This window comes from Pleurodeles waltl, chromosome 4_2 (genome assembly GCF_031143425.1).
Source record: "Pleurodeles waltl isolate 20211129_DDA chromosome 4_2, aPleWal1.hap1.20221129, whole genome shotgun sequence".
Lineage (NCBI taxonomy): Eukaryota > Metazoa > Chordata > Amphibia > Caudata > Salamandridae > Pleurodeles > Pleurodeles waltl.
In genome coordinates this window covers 736,562,220-736,575,756 of record NC_090443.1, presented here as the reverse complement: position 1 = coordinate 736,575,756, position 13,537 = coordinate 736,562,220, and the positions used below count along the sequence as shown (strand labels likewise).

The 13,537-nt window shown below is 45.7% G+C and overlaps 1 protein-coding gene across 5 annotated transcripts in view; it reads right to left on the bottom strand.

Annotated features, from left to right (window-relative positions):
• Window positions 1-13,537, bottom strand: part of RPAP2 (RNA polymerase II associated protein 2) — a 419,624-nt gene that overhangs the window by 138,933 nt on the left and 267,154 nt on the right. The gene's annotated exons all lie outside the window — the stretch shown is intronic.

Sequence of the window (13,537 nt, the reverse complement as noted above, 5' to 3'; positions counted from 1 at the left end):
GTGCCGCTAGGCCTCCAGCTTCAGTGGGCCTTCGTAAGGTGGAAAGTGATACCCACCTGCGTACCGTCCCCCATATGAAGGCTATGGACAGCAAGTCTAGTTCTCTAAAAAGAGCACAAGGAATTTTGGTAGGTAAGGTCGTGAAATAGTACAGCAGCCGGGGTGGGGCAATCATTTCATGCACAGCTATCTTGCCCATTACTGATAAAGGGAGTAAACTACAGAAATCCATTTTCAGGTTTGCAGTCTTGAGCGGACTGTGCTTGTGTAAAATAGAATGCACTGCTTTCAAGGTTAAATCTATACTAGGTTGGAACCATATTTACGCCTCAAGAGCGACTGACTGGATTTTGTTGTTGGTGATTTGCAGTTACTCCCTCATTTTCTGTATTACTCAACCAAAATCAGGAAACCCAAGAATACTGCATCCTCTGAATTTCAATTATTTAAATTCCAGGTCCTTTCACCAGGCGGTAGTTTTTGTCTCATTCTCTCTGTGAGAGATACGACTTGCCCAGTTTGACAAGGACAGTCCCAGCTCCAGGCATTCTTACATCGATCCTCTGGTCAGTTCTCTTACTGTTTTCCAAACTTTAAAAACAGCCTCTAGATCATACACAAATAACTGTTCACTATCCGACAAAGGTACCCACAAGAACTATAATTTTAGCATCTCCCTCCCACTCCAAACAGCATAGAGATAACTGCACAGTTATGGATGGCCTCGGACACAATAGCTTCCCCCGCTACCCAGTCTTCACTTCTAACTCAAAACCTTATGATCTATCTTAGGACCTACTTCTCAGTCTGAGAACTGCTGATCTCATCTCCTCCAGTGTTATGGCCATTGAAGAAAGTATCCTATTGATGATCGGATGCAGTGGCTACTATCTCTGCATCAGGTCATAAAGTAGGGATTGTCGCTGAGATATAGTGGCCAAGTCAGGCAGAGGGGGACATCCTTCTTCACATTCAAAGAACACACTCTCACAAAGGGAGAGCTTGGTGCAAAAATCCTTGTTGTTTTTCACAGGCAGGGTGCAGTAGCTGTAGTGACATCAAATAAACTCAACATCACAGCCCAAAATGTTATGTCGGCTGGTTCTCCAGCAATGTACTGCCACCATTTTATTGCTTTTGAAACCAACAGTAATGATCATTGAGCAGGGTAAGAGAACTGGGCAACCACACCTCAAACATCCGCCCACTTGCATTCCTTCAGCAACAACTGCTCCTAGTATTCTCCACCATAACCCCAGGATGGGAACTGAAGTGAAGTCAAAGAAGTGCAGATCTGATTGAGAGTCCAACAGCAGCTCTGCTCAAGCAGGACGTAATTCCTGCCCTCCTCATCCAAGGTGATTAATTGAAGCCAGAACTCAAGAAATCATTCAACCAAGAAGAACCACTGGTGTGACGTACAGTGGCCACCATCTTGAATCTCAGAGACAGCATACAGGGCAAATGGGTGACCTGGCTCCTCTAAACAGAGTTGTTCAAAGGGGAAGGGAGAATCAAAACTTTACACACTGGGGCATCTCAAGGTCAGGTTTTGAGTGCCCGACTCAGTCCGCAAATCAGCCTTGCACTGCTGCCTCCCGTCCTAGAAAGGGAGCAACATCTTTTTCTTTCCACATCAATATCAGAAAGGTGGTGTCATTTGATAAAATACTGCCAAACGTACACAGACAAACACACATACATGTTAAGTGCATTTTTATAGATGTTCTCACCACTTATAAGGTTCCAAAGCAATTAAGGAATCTGAGGACCCATTAAGTTCTGGGATTCTCATTATCCTCTAAGCAAGCTGGTTCTAAATTAAGTAATCTTTGTCTTGGTTGGAGAGAGCTTATTCCATCTTTACTTTTCGTGGTGGTGATGATGTTGTTTGAAATGGTCTTAACTAAACTACTACCATCTATGAGCTAATCGAATGTACAGTCACTGTGGCAAGTATACATTTGGAATAAAAAACTGAGGTGTGTGGCTGTTTTGAAACCCATGTTAATCTCAAACATACAGTGCTCATAACTGGTGTTTAGGTACAGCACAGTTAGCAATCTCTCTCTCAAGAAGGATAGACAGAACGCAATGTACGCACTCCTTTAGAGGGTACTTTAGAGACATGAGCGCACAGTTAGCGCTATCATATTGGGTGTATATGTGGGGTCACTTTTCGGGGAAACTCTACTCAGACCAGAAAGACCAAATCCAGAGTCAAGAAGGTACTCTAGTCTACATTAGAACTTCATGAAGCCTACCTCTGCTCAGATGCACATGCCTAACATGGGGTACAAATGATAATGTGCACAGTGGAAAGAGATGGACTTTCACAGTGGAAAGAAGAGGGGTATTAAACTAGCGTTAAAGAACACTGATGAAATATGTGTCTGCCGTTTTTGTAATGCATGTACAACACTTTAGAGGGCAACTAACCTGCAGCTAAATGAGCCTGGTGTACATTTTGTGAAAAAACACAACAGCTGTGATTGTGAAGAGGTATTTGTGTGGACTTTTCTTTCAGGCGGACAGGCGCACAAAAATTAAAAGTGTGATTTTTGTACACAACCTGAAAAAGAGAAATGAATAGGCTTACACAAGCGGTCATATGACAATTGGCCAAACATACCAAAATCTTAGTTGCAGAAAGTGGATGCGTATTGGGCACTTGTTTTTTGCAACCAGGCTTTAATTTTGCAAAGAGACTTGGGGACTGATTTAGAGTTTGGGGGAAGGGTTACTGTGTCACAACAGTGGCGGACATATCCACCGAAATATAAATCCCGTAGGATATAATGGGATATATATTTCGGGGGACAGGATATCAGTCACCATTGTGAAGGAGTAACGCTTTTGTCAAACTCTAAATCAGGCCCTTATTCACCAATAGGTAGCCTCGCAAAATTTGAGTCGGGGTTGCAGAATGACCACCCTAATGAATATTAATTAGGACCAATAACTGCTCAGTTCGAGGCTGCTGATATAATTCATAGAGGGGAAGGTGTCCTTGGGGCTCCTTCCCTTTTGAGACTAAGTTACCAATATAACTCATGGCACAGTAACTCATCAATGGTTGCATTCCTCTTCTATTTGGAAATGGGAGGGGGATGTCCCTTTCACTTCTTTTTCTATTTGCGATATGGAAAGGATCGCAAAGCCCTTTTTTTAAACTCAAAAATACTTTTTTACATTTGAAAAGGTCCTTTGCGGATGCAAACCCTAAAATTTAGCGAATCACAAGGTTTGCAAACTGCGCAAAGGCTTTGCACATCTGAACCAGAGGCTTTTGTGAAAACCACATACTTTTGTTTGCATTTTCAGCATTGTGTAAGTTATCCAAGCATATATACCATGCACAAGGCCATTCCTTTCAAAGAGTGAACGACACCCCTGACTCAAATGAGTGATGTATCCATTGTTTCAATTATGATCTTTGTGAATCATCTCCAAGAAATCTAGAAATTCCGACAAAGGTTGACTTCAGGGTTCATGCACTGAGTTTGGTCTTTTCGCTATACCTTAAATATCATATTAATCGTGCATTTAAATATGTTTTTAAGGGTGCCATGATGTAAAATTATAATCTTAACTAGCATCATGAAAAGGAAGCACCTGCCAGTCGATCCTTAAGGCCTCTGCATTTTGCTAGTTGTGTTACATAGCTAACCATGCAGATCTGCAAATATGCATGGCTCACAATCACGCAGACTGACTCAAGACAACCAAAGCCTACACCTTTTTTGCTTGTAAACAAAACATTCAACTACTCTCTTTAATGTGAAGATGCTGAAAAATTCATAAGATCCGTTTCAGGAATCACCAATTCAACCATAATAATGTAAAGTAAAAATGACAAAAGATTTGTTCTTACAGTTAATAAAAAATTCATGCCAAGGCATTCAAGTAAAGTTGCTTTCTGTGTTCTGATTTCTTGACTCATTTGAGCTGGATCTGGCAGTGCGACACAGATGTAGAAGCCCACTGAAGCCTGTGCTAATGCCTACCGCTAGACTCTTCCTTGGGACAGCGAAGTCGGAATTACGTGTCAGTCTGCCGTAATATCAAAGAAAGAGAGTGCAGTACGAGGGAGGCTTGGAGGATGGCCAGCAACATTTCATGACCTGGAAATATCCGGTGAATACGCCCCTGCCCTAGAGCTTACCATTTCCTGGGCAGCCAAGATCAGAAAATGTAACGTGTTCCTACACTGTCCATGATGAAGGGATCTTTTGAAATCCACGTAATCTGAGTGCAATACTATGAAAGTAAATTTAGGAAGCCACTAGTCATGTCTCCAACGGCAAGCTAAGGAAAATACTAATAAGGACTGCTTTTGTGGCAGCGACCGTCTTTTGTGGGGTTCTAGTGTTAACATAATTCTGGTGAGCAGAAATAAACATAAGTGCACAACATTGAACTGTATATCTGTGATTGGGTTTCAAAATTTGTGAGAAATGTCGGGCGAGTCACACCTTTCCTAAAATAAAAAGATCTGACAGTTTATAAGGGTAGCGCTGATTTATAAAGCTAAAAAAATGCAAATAAAAATGTCTTTCAGATTATGCTGAAAGACGCACAATTGCCCACACAGTGTAGGCTAGCAGAGCTGCTACTAAAAGGACTACACACTTTCACCCGTTTCAATTTCACCAGAGCAGATTGTACACTGCATGTGGTTCCAGATAAACAGATCCTTTCCTGGTTATAATTCGAGTCTAACTGCCAAATCAATTTAGAAACAGGTTTAATTTTGCATTAAGCCAGTGATATTAGCCAATGAACTATTCTAATTGATCGGCCCCAGTCCTTGTTCTTTGCCTTTTTCTGGGTCAAACAGCTACAACAAGGGAGTCTTTGTTGCTTTCTTTCAGACAACCTAGAGGTGCACACCAACATTAAAGCACTGCCCATGACTGAAGACTGTATGTAAAGGTGATGCCCAAACATTGAGCCTTCTTCCAAGTTAGTTCCTGTGGTTTCAAATTGTCAGAGCATTGGTGGGTGTAGCAGCTGGAAACACAATGAAATGTAAACAGAGGCTGCAGCAAGCCAGAATGTGCCAGGGTTGAAGGTTCAAAGAACATAACGAAGAATCCCCAAAAGCTCCATCTAGATGAAGGTGGGTCCTGAAGGCTGATGCCCAACATGTGTGATTCAAACTGTCCTCCAGTGTGGTGATGGAGAAGGGTCAGATTCGCAGACTGAAAATAGTTTTAGGTTTCTTAAACTGAACTAGTTTCTTGTCAAAAATTCAGTGCTGGTTGCTACAAACCCATGTCTCAAGGAAGAGCTCCTGTCTTGTCAGCATTACCCTTCAAGTCCAAGGTCGGAGGAGCCATTCAGCAACCGGACTTTAAGGAGCAAGACATACTCCAGAGCAAAGTCCAAATATTTCTGTGGACCAGTTCTTGAAATTAACTTTCTTCGGTCTTGAGGGAAAGACCAAAAGAACAGTGAATGAAGCAGATGTAAAAACATGTCTTTCAGTGTTTCCTTGGCAGACAGTACATGTTTTTAGCATAGCAAACAGAGACGTCTTCTTGGTTTTAAACTTCTGAAGCTCCTGTGGGTCACAATTGTTTTTTTTTAAAAATGTTATGGAGGAGCTTGTCTGACATTGGTATGTACCGCAGTCAAATTCCAAAATCATTCCCACAATTCTCACTCTCATATTTCATACGATGTGTTTTGTTTCTTGCTCCTGAAGAATTACTGATTGCAATAAAGATCTCACAGGGCCCTTTGAAGCCAAAATCAAAAGTGGCCTTCTTTTTACATTACCAACACAATATATAGCAAAGGTATTTTAACATCTTCTGATATTACTCCAACTGGATGACTAGCATAGCGGGAGAGTAAATCTGGGTTGCTCCACCAGTTTAAAAGAAGGAGGTGGGTGCGTGGCTTTATGCAGTATGGAGTGAGACGTGCTCCGTCGTCTCTCTGGACCCTGCGCAGCCTTCCCTCATTAATCTCAGCACTGGAGTCGAGTCCTGCACCACAAATTGCGGGGGGGGGGAGGGTTCTCTGAGGCTCCCCCGCTTGGCTGGAAGCACACGGCTACCTTGGGAACTCCTCAGGCTCAAAGCAGACGGTGGCAACCGGCATCAGAGACGGACGAGTTCCGCCATCTTGGGGGCCCTTGTGGCTTGCGACACCTTACACCACACTGCTGCACCCACAGCCCCTGGCCTACACCGAACACCCCAGCCCTGAGAAGAGGGACTATTGGACGCTTGGGGCCGTGCTATTTCACCTTCCGTAGCGGACTTGGGAACGGCGGTGCACTTGCTGAAATAGCGTTGGAGGATCAACTTCCCCCTGGGAGCCCCAACATGCTTGCAGACAGAATCACGTGCCGAGCGGCCCACCGCTGATGGAGGGGGCCCCAATGCATTGAGGGCGCTTTGAAATACTGGACACAGAGGGCACCAACTGTTTATTACCTCAAGGCCTGTGGAGGCTGCAGCGAGGTCCACTTGCCTGACTCCTTGGGACCTGACGCCTCAAAGGGTCATAGCATGGTACTCCCTTTAGCGTCCCCAACACTGTGGACCATGTCGCACCCCATAAAGATCAAGGTGGGACCTAACTGCTAGCCACTCCCGGAGTGGAGCCACTCCCTAAACTCCTGCACCTCTTTCTGGACTCTGCATGCTGCAGTGAGGGGACCGGGCCTCTGTGCCTCCTGGTGGTGGGAGACCCCAGAACAGGTAAACTATGCCACACCCGCAGGTCCAGGTGGGACTGGGACACCCAAGCTCCCTCCTTTTCACAGCATCTTGCCTGTATAGTGCAACACCACTGCCTGGCTTTGTGGCGCCAATGGGCCCCAGCCACCACCTTAGAAGTGGCAGACACCATTCTGGCTGCCGAGAGACCTCATCTGCCGTACGCCTACCATACCGGTTACCCTTGAAGTGGCTGGGCGCTCCTTCTCTTCCTGCCAGGGACCCTGGAATAGCTGCACCGCACTTACCCAGTCAATTCCTGCAACTACGGGAGCTTGGTTCAATGACACCCCACTATGCTGTGGAGCTGAGCCAGCTTGCTGGGGGATCACTGCAGATCTATCAAGCCCCCTTTGGATCACGATATGCTGCACCCTGGCCTTTGTACTTCTCCTGTGCTCGCTATCTTCCAGGCCAGATTGCTCACAGACCTGTCTCCGAAAACCACAGCACTTGCTCCCCGCAGACGACCTCGGCCACAACGCTCTTTACAGCCGGTGTGGGCCGGTGCCTGCATCCAGACACAGAGACCATCCTGTAGTACTCGTGCAACCCTGCTGTAAAAGCCCACTTCTCTCTGGCGCGCGACCCCAACCATATGGACACGTCTTCTGCCTTCTAGCCTGCCATGCCCGTAAAACACCTGCTAAGGAACCCTCACTGCCCTCCCTCTGGAATAAATCCGGCATGGCGGACAAAGATAAACCACCACATACCTCTGAAGTCTCTGGTACACCCCCCACCACAGTCCCTGTCGCGCAAGACTACATGGCACAATTCCTCCAAGAAATATGCACTGCAATTGGCTCCCTTAAAGCTCACCTCAAGTCTTGCATTAAAGATGTTAGGAGGGAGGTCACCGATATTGGAGAGCGGGTCGATGATCTGGAGCATACTGTGGACGCTTGCTCAGAAGACCAAGAGCCCCTCTGGAGACACGTCACTGTACTCGAGGAACAGAATAGAGAACTCCAGGTCAAGCAAGAAGGTCTCGAAAATAGGGGTAGGCGCAATAACATTTGTATACGTGGGATCCCGCAGGGAGCATAGGGCACTAACATTATGGTGTTTATGGCAGCGCTCCTCCACTCAGTCCAGGGGGACACTGACCCCCTCATGCCAACATTGGACTGTGCCCACTGCATAACTGGTGCCCCAGGATGATTCAGAGCTGCCCCTCCCGATATCCCCACTACTTTACAGAGAAAGAGACCATCCTTCGTCTTGCAAGCCAAAAAACTGAACCGGTCTTTCAGGGGCAGACCTGCATCTGTTTCAGGATCTTTCCCCCATCACGCTCCGGCGCTGACAAGACTTTAAAGGAGTAATGGATAAGCTGCGGAGTATGGACATAAAGTATCAGTGGGGCACCCATTCGCCCTCCTCTTCATGTGGGAAGGCAGAAGGCGTACTCTATGCTCTCTCCGGGAGGCAGAAAGTCCTCTCAGACCCCCTGGAACAGAATGGCAAACTGACAGCAAAGACTTGATGCCCAAACTCCGCTAAATGCCAGTCTGGAACACTGCTCATCATAGGTGCACCAACAAGAACCCCAAAGAGGCAGCAACCCAAGAAACGAAGAAAGAAATTATCCATCACTTACGCGCAATGGCCCCAACAACTCTTTAAAGGCACCTCACGCAGACGCACCATGATCCGAGGTTCTGGCATGACCTTGCAAAGATCCCTACCAGGTTGGCTTTATTCGTACTGGACAGGGTACGGATAATGTGCGCAGGGTGGCGCACCTATTCGAGAAGGCACATAGACACCAGATTCCCGCGTGCCTCCTATCACTCAACGCTGAGAAGGAGTTAGACAGGGTGGACTGGGCATCATGGCCTCTTATGCAGCCCGACGACAAAGATACGGGTTAATGGGTACCCCACTAAACCCATTGCTATAGGCAGGGGAACCAGGCAGGGCTGCTCTCCGTCACCCCTAATATTTGCCTTGGTGGTGGAACTCCTAACGATCAAGATAAGCTGCACGCAGGAAATTATGGGGCTAACCTTCGGAGGCCACATACATAAGGTCAATCTCTTTGCTGATAATCTCTTACTCACTTTAAGCCACCATGACACTTCACTTCCAGCAGTAGCGACCTGACTACATGCTTTTCAAACGGTCTCCGGTTTCAAAGTCATCATGGCCAAGTCCTGCATCCTAAACCTGACCATCCCAAACACAGAGGTGCCACAGCTGCAACAATTAGCTCTCTTAACTGGGTTCCCCACAGGCCTTACCCTAACACCCACACTGCACACATGGCCAACGTCTAACTGGCTACCCCTGCATTGAGTGATTCTTGAAGACCTATGATGCTGGGAACATTTATATATATCATGGCTGGGTAGGTTTCATATCGTAAAAATGAATATCCTTCCCAGAGTACTGTATCTCTTCCAAACCCCCCTCCCCGCCCCCAAACCCAGGACAATATACAACATGTGCAACAGGACCTACGGTCATTCATCTGGGATGGGGAAAAACCTTGACTATACACTGCCCTATTGATGCAGGGAAAATTTGGCATCCGCAAACCTGTTGGTTATCTCTGCCTGGGTTGTCTGTGAAAGCGAATCCCATTGGTTCCACATGGACAGGGCAGTAGCTTGTAGGCCACTGAGGGACTTAGCCTGGCTCCCCAAACATGCCTGCCTCCGTAGTGCATACGTGGCAACACCAATTAAAACGGTTCTCGACTTAAGGGACAAATTGGCTGTCTTGCACGGTCTAACCACCTTCCCTTCTCCGAACACCCTGATCTCTCATAACCCAGCCTTCACGCCTGCACTGCCCGCCCCACCCATGCCCCCAAGCCTTCCAGGTATGGACTGACAAGGACTGTAGAACTCTGCAAGACCTTTTCTGGGGCACCAATCTAATGTCACTTGAGCAATGCCGGAAGCATATCATCTTACAGAGGGAGCCCGACTGGAATACCTACAGTGGAGACACTGGGCGTTGCACCCAACTGTATACCCCGCTGCTGTGTGTCCCTAAACCCCATTTGAGACACTGGTCCGCACCTACAGTGGGATAAAGGGGCTTATCTCCAACACTTACCACACCCTACAACACTCCTCAAATAAATCTGCTCGCCCCTACCAATCGCTACAGAGCAAGGATACGGTAGGCAACATCACACCCAAACAGTGGGACACCTTCTGGCATGCCATTACTAAAACATACCGCAGCCTCTCCTTGCGGTAAACAGCTTATGTGCCGGTGGTACTCCACCCCCTCCTGTTTACTGAACATCTACCCGGAGGCCTCTCCACTTTGCTGGAGATGTCAGCAGGCTGTGGGAGGCTACCTCCTATACCTGGTGGACATGTCCTCCCATACAGATGTTCTGAAAGGAGATTCTTAGTCACATTAAAGATGTACTGGGCTTCCCCCTCCCTGCCACCGTCCTTACTGTTATACTGGGTATGCAACCCATAGGCCTAGCAGGTATGACTGCCACTGACTGAATGCTCGCCAGCCACATGCTACATGCTGCGGTAGCTGATTTCCCTGGCCTGCAAACAGCCGACTCCTCCCTACCACCCACAATGGTTCGCCCACCTTTCGCATAATATGGCACTACGGCAACTTAGGAATGAATTGTCTAGCACAGAAGCGCAGTTTCGTAGAATCTGGCACCCTCTTTTAGCCTATCTTTCATGCAGAAAATTCACTTGTTTTAACCCACCAAGGCTGAAAGCACTGGAATTGTTCCTCTAATATTGCTGCTGTTGTGCCTTTGAAAACAGTGTCCACTATATCCCCCACTAGCCATCACTTAGCACACCCCCATGCCCCCGGCCCTTCTGGATACCTCATATGATGAGCTTCTATATTATACTGACCTGAACAGAGTTTGTTGATATTTCTCATTACTTTGTTCTAACTTTCCCCTCTTTTTGTCGTTTCCCCTCTTGCCCCTGCTCCGTTTTTCCCAAACCTCCAGTAAAACGTATAGATCTGTGTTCTAAATTGCCTGGAATAGCTGCAACCATACCGCAGGTCTTACCAATGCATCATACAGCGGACTTTTATGCTCCACTACGATTCTCCAATAACTTGTATGGCTGTAACCAATGTTTCATTTCTATGCCTCTTGGTGCTGTAATGTTATGCACTGTATATTGCCTACATGCACTTCATAATTCTAATAAAAAGAGTTTGAAACAAAAGAAGGAGGTGATAACAATGCTTTTTGGTGGAATACAGCTCGGCCATGCCTCCTGTCTATTGTGCACAAACCATTCAAAGCTGTGTTCCATTGGTTGATGGTCAGCCAAGGTTACTTGCAGGTGTAAATGCATGTCTTAACAAGTCCAGGAAAGGCAAGTACTACATTAGTTTACACTGAATTACTGTTTTAACTAGGAGGCATGTTTTCATAAAAAATCTGATCCAAGCTAAATTATTTTGGCCCACTCAGTTAACCCTGGCTCTCTGAATTAAGTGTCTAGCCCATGGATCTGCAAAGGTGAATAAGCAAATGCTGGTCTTGTTAAGATGAACCAGCATGAGGCTGTCTGAGATCAGTCATGGACTCTGCAGTGTAAATGTAGTTACCCGGGATTCGCCTATTTTTTTCTGAGAAATTTAGCATGACCATAATTTTATATTTTGCAAAGCATTTTTTAAGTTTAATCCAGACCATGAAAGATTTAAGATTGCTGTAGTAAAAATAAACAAAATATTAGGCACAGGCGTGTATTAGGCATGTGAACAGCTAGTAAATACCTAGCATTTTGTTAAGGGTTAACAAGAGCCTGAATTTAGTTTTCTGCCAATCTGCTAAACATGTAAACCTGTAAATCCCCTCATGCTTCTCCTTAGGCCAGAGGTAATGACTGCCCCCTACTTGGAGCCAATGTTCAGAGTTCATGGGCATGGTGCTCAACCGACTGCCACTGTACCCCATGGAATCATAACAGTCCACAAGCGACGAAATCACACACACTGTTTCCCTATAGAAATGTGACATTTATATGTGTCACCCCCACCCCCCAACCTGGATTCAAGCCACAACTAGAGTTGCTATCCTTGCATGAGGTAAGGAAAAAAAGGTACAGCAAAAACAAGGTTGTTGCATACTACAGCTCAATAAGCACAAAACAAGTATTATTAAGATGAACATACTGGTATGTTGTGCATGGAAGCAATTCATAATCATCACAAACCAACAAAACATTCAGAATATGAATTAATTAGTACATAGCCATTATATGTTAACACGCCTAGGAGAAGTGATCCTTGGTCATAAACAGCAAGAGCTGGTGCTAATTCACATCATCTGTTTCTATCACCAGACCAAACAAAACAATTTAGAGTAAAACCTCTTTAATTTCACATTATGCAGCAACAACTTGTGCTGGCAGTAAATGCTATTTAACTTAACTACTTGCCATTTAGGACTGTGGGGTTAATTGCCTAGCACAACAATACAAATAACCTTTATAAAAGTAAGTGAACAATGTTAGCCAATAAACTAAGGTCAGATTACAATGCCGTTTTGCATAGGGATTCTGTCAATGTCCAGATGAAAAGGTGGTTCTCAGCAAAGATCATTTACATTTAATACTGAATTTGGTTTCCAACCACTCTGTGCAATTTAGGGCCTCCTTACCAGTGTGGTGGTCTGGACTGCTGCCTGTGTAGCGGTCTGACTGCCACATAACATCCCAGGCGGTCTGACCGCCAGCTCCACCAGGATTTTGTATCCCGGCGGTCTGGTGATGGCAGAGATCCTAATCCACCAGGGCAGCACTCCCGATTACGACCTCGTTCTCAGCCAGCCTTTTCACCGCCATGAAAAGGCTGGCAAAGAACAGGTGCAGGGGGGCCCCTGCACTTGGCATGGGCAGTGCAGGCCCCCCCCTGCCCAGCATTGTCATAATGTTCACTGTCTGCTGTGCAAACCGAGGTTTTGACTCTTAATGGGTCTGGCGGGAGGTAGCCAGTGTGGCGGGAACCTCCCTCTCAGAAGTTCAGCGGACTGTGAAAACTGTCCACCAAACTCTTAATCAGGCCCTAAGTTTTTAGTCGTGTATTGGGGAATAAATTGTAATATTTTATTTTTGCACTTATTCTGTAAATGATGTAACCACATACTAATTACACATTTGTCAGTCGGAGCTCCGAATCTATAAGCATTCCATAAAACTTTTGCAATTACTGGAAATTAAATTTAGAGTCATGATTATATGGAAGTGGAAGCATCATAGCTGCGTTTCAGGGCACAAAAGTAATGAAAGACATTATCAGCAAAGGGGACACATTATCACTACCCAGGTATAATCATAGCAGTTCCACTCCATGGAACTGGAGCGACTTTATAGTGGAGTGTATTACTATCGCAAACATCCTAGGTTAGCCCAATGACTTGTCAGAATATCAAACTGGTCCACTGTTAACGGTGGCTGCACCAGGAATGAGGAAAATGCCATTCTAGGGAGTATCTAGGGAATGAGTTTTCATCAGCCTTCAGTGGCAAAATCACACTGAAAGATCATTAATTATTTTCCTGGAAGTGGACAAGTAAGTTGGTGTTTCATTATATTGTGAAAAGTAAACTCTATTTTTTTTTGCAAATAATACAATTTTGAGTCCGTGGTCATTCTTTAAACGCCACCCTAGATGTTTTGGTGCAAAAAACAAAGAGGCAAACATGATGAACTTCCTGAATTCAGGGCCACATATGCTTCAACAAACTCAACAGTGGATGTGGCTCTATTCACAGTATGGGATGAAGACAGTTCCCCTTACACAGTGGGGCCAGTGGTGCTTCTGGGGGAGCGTTG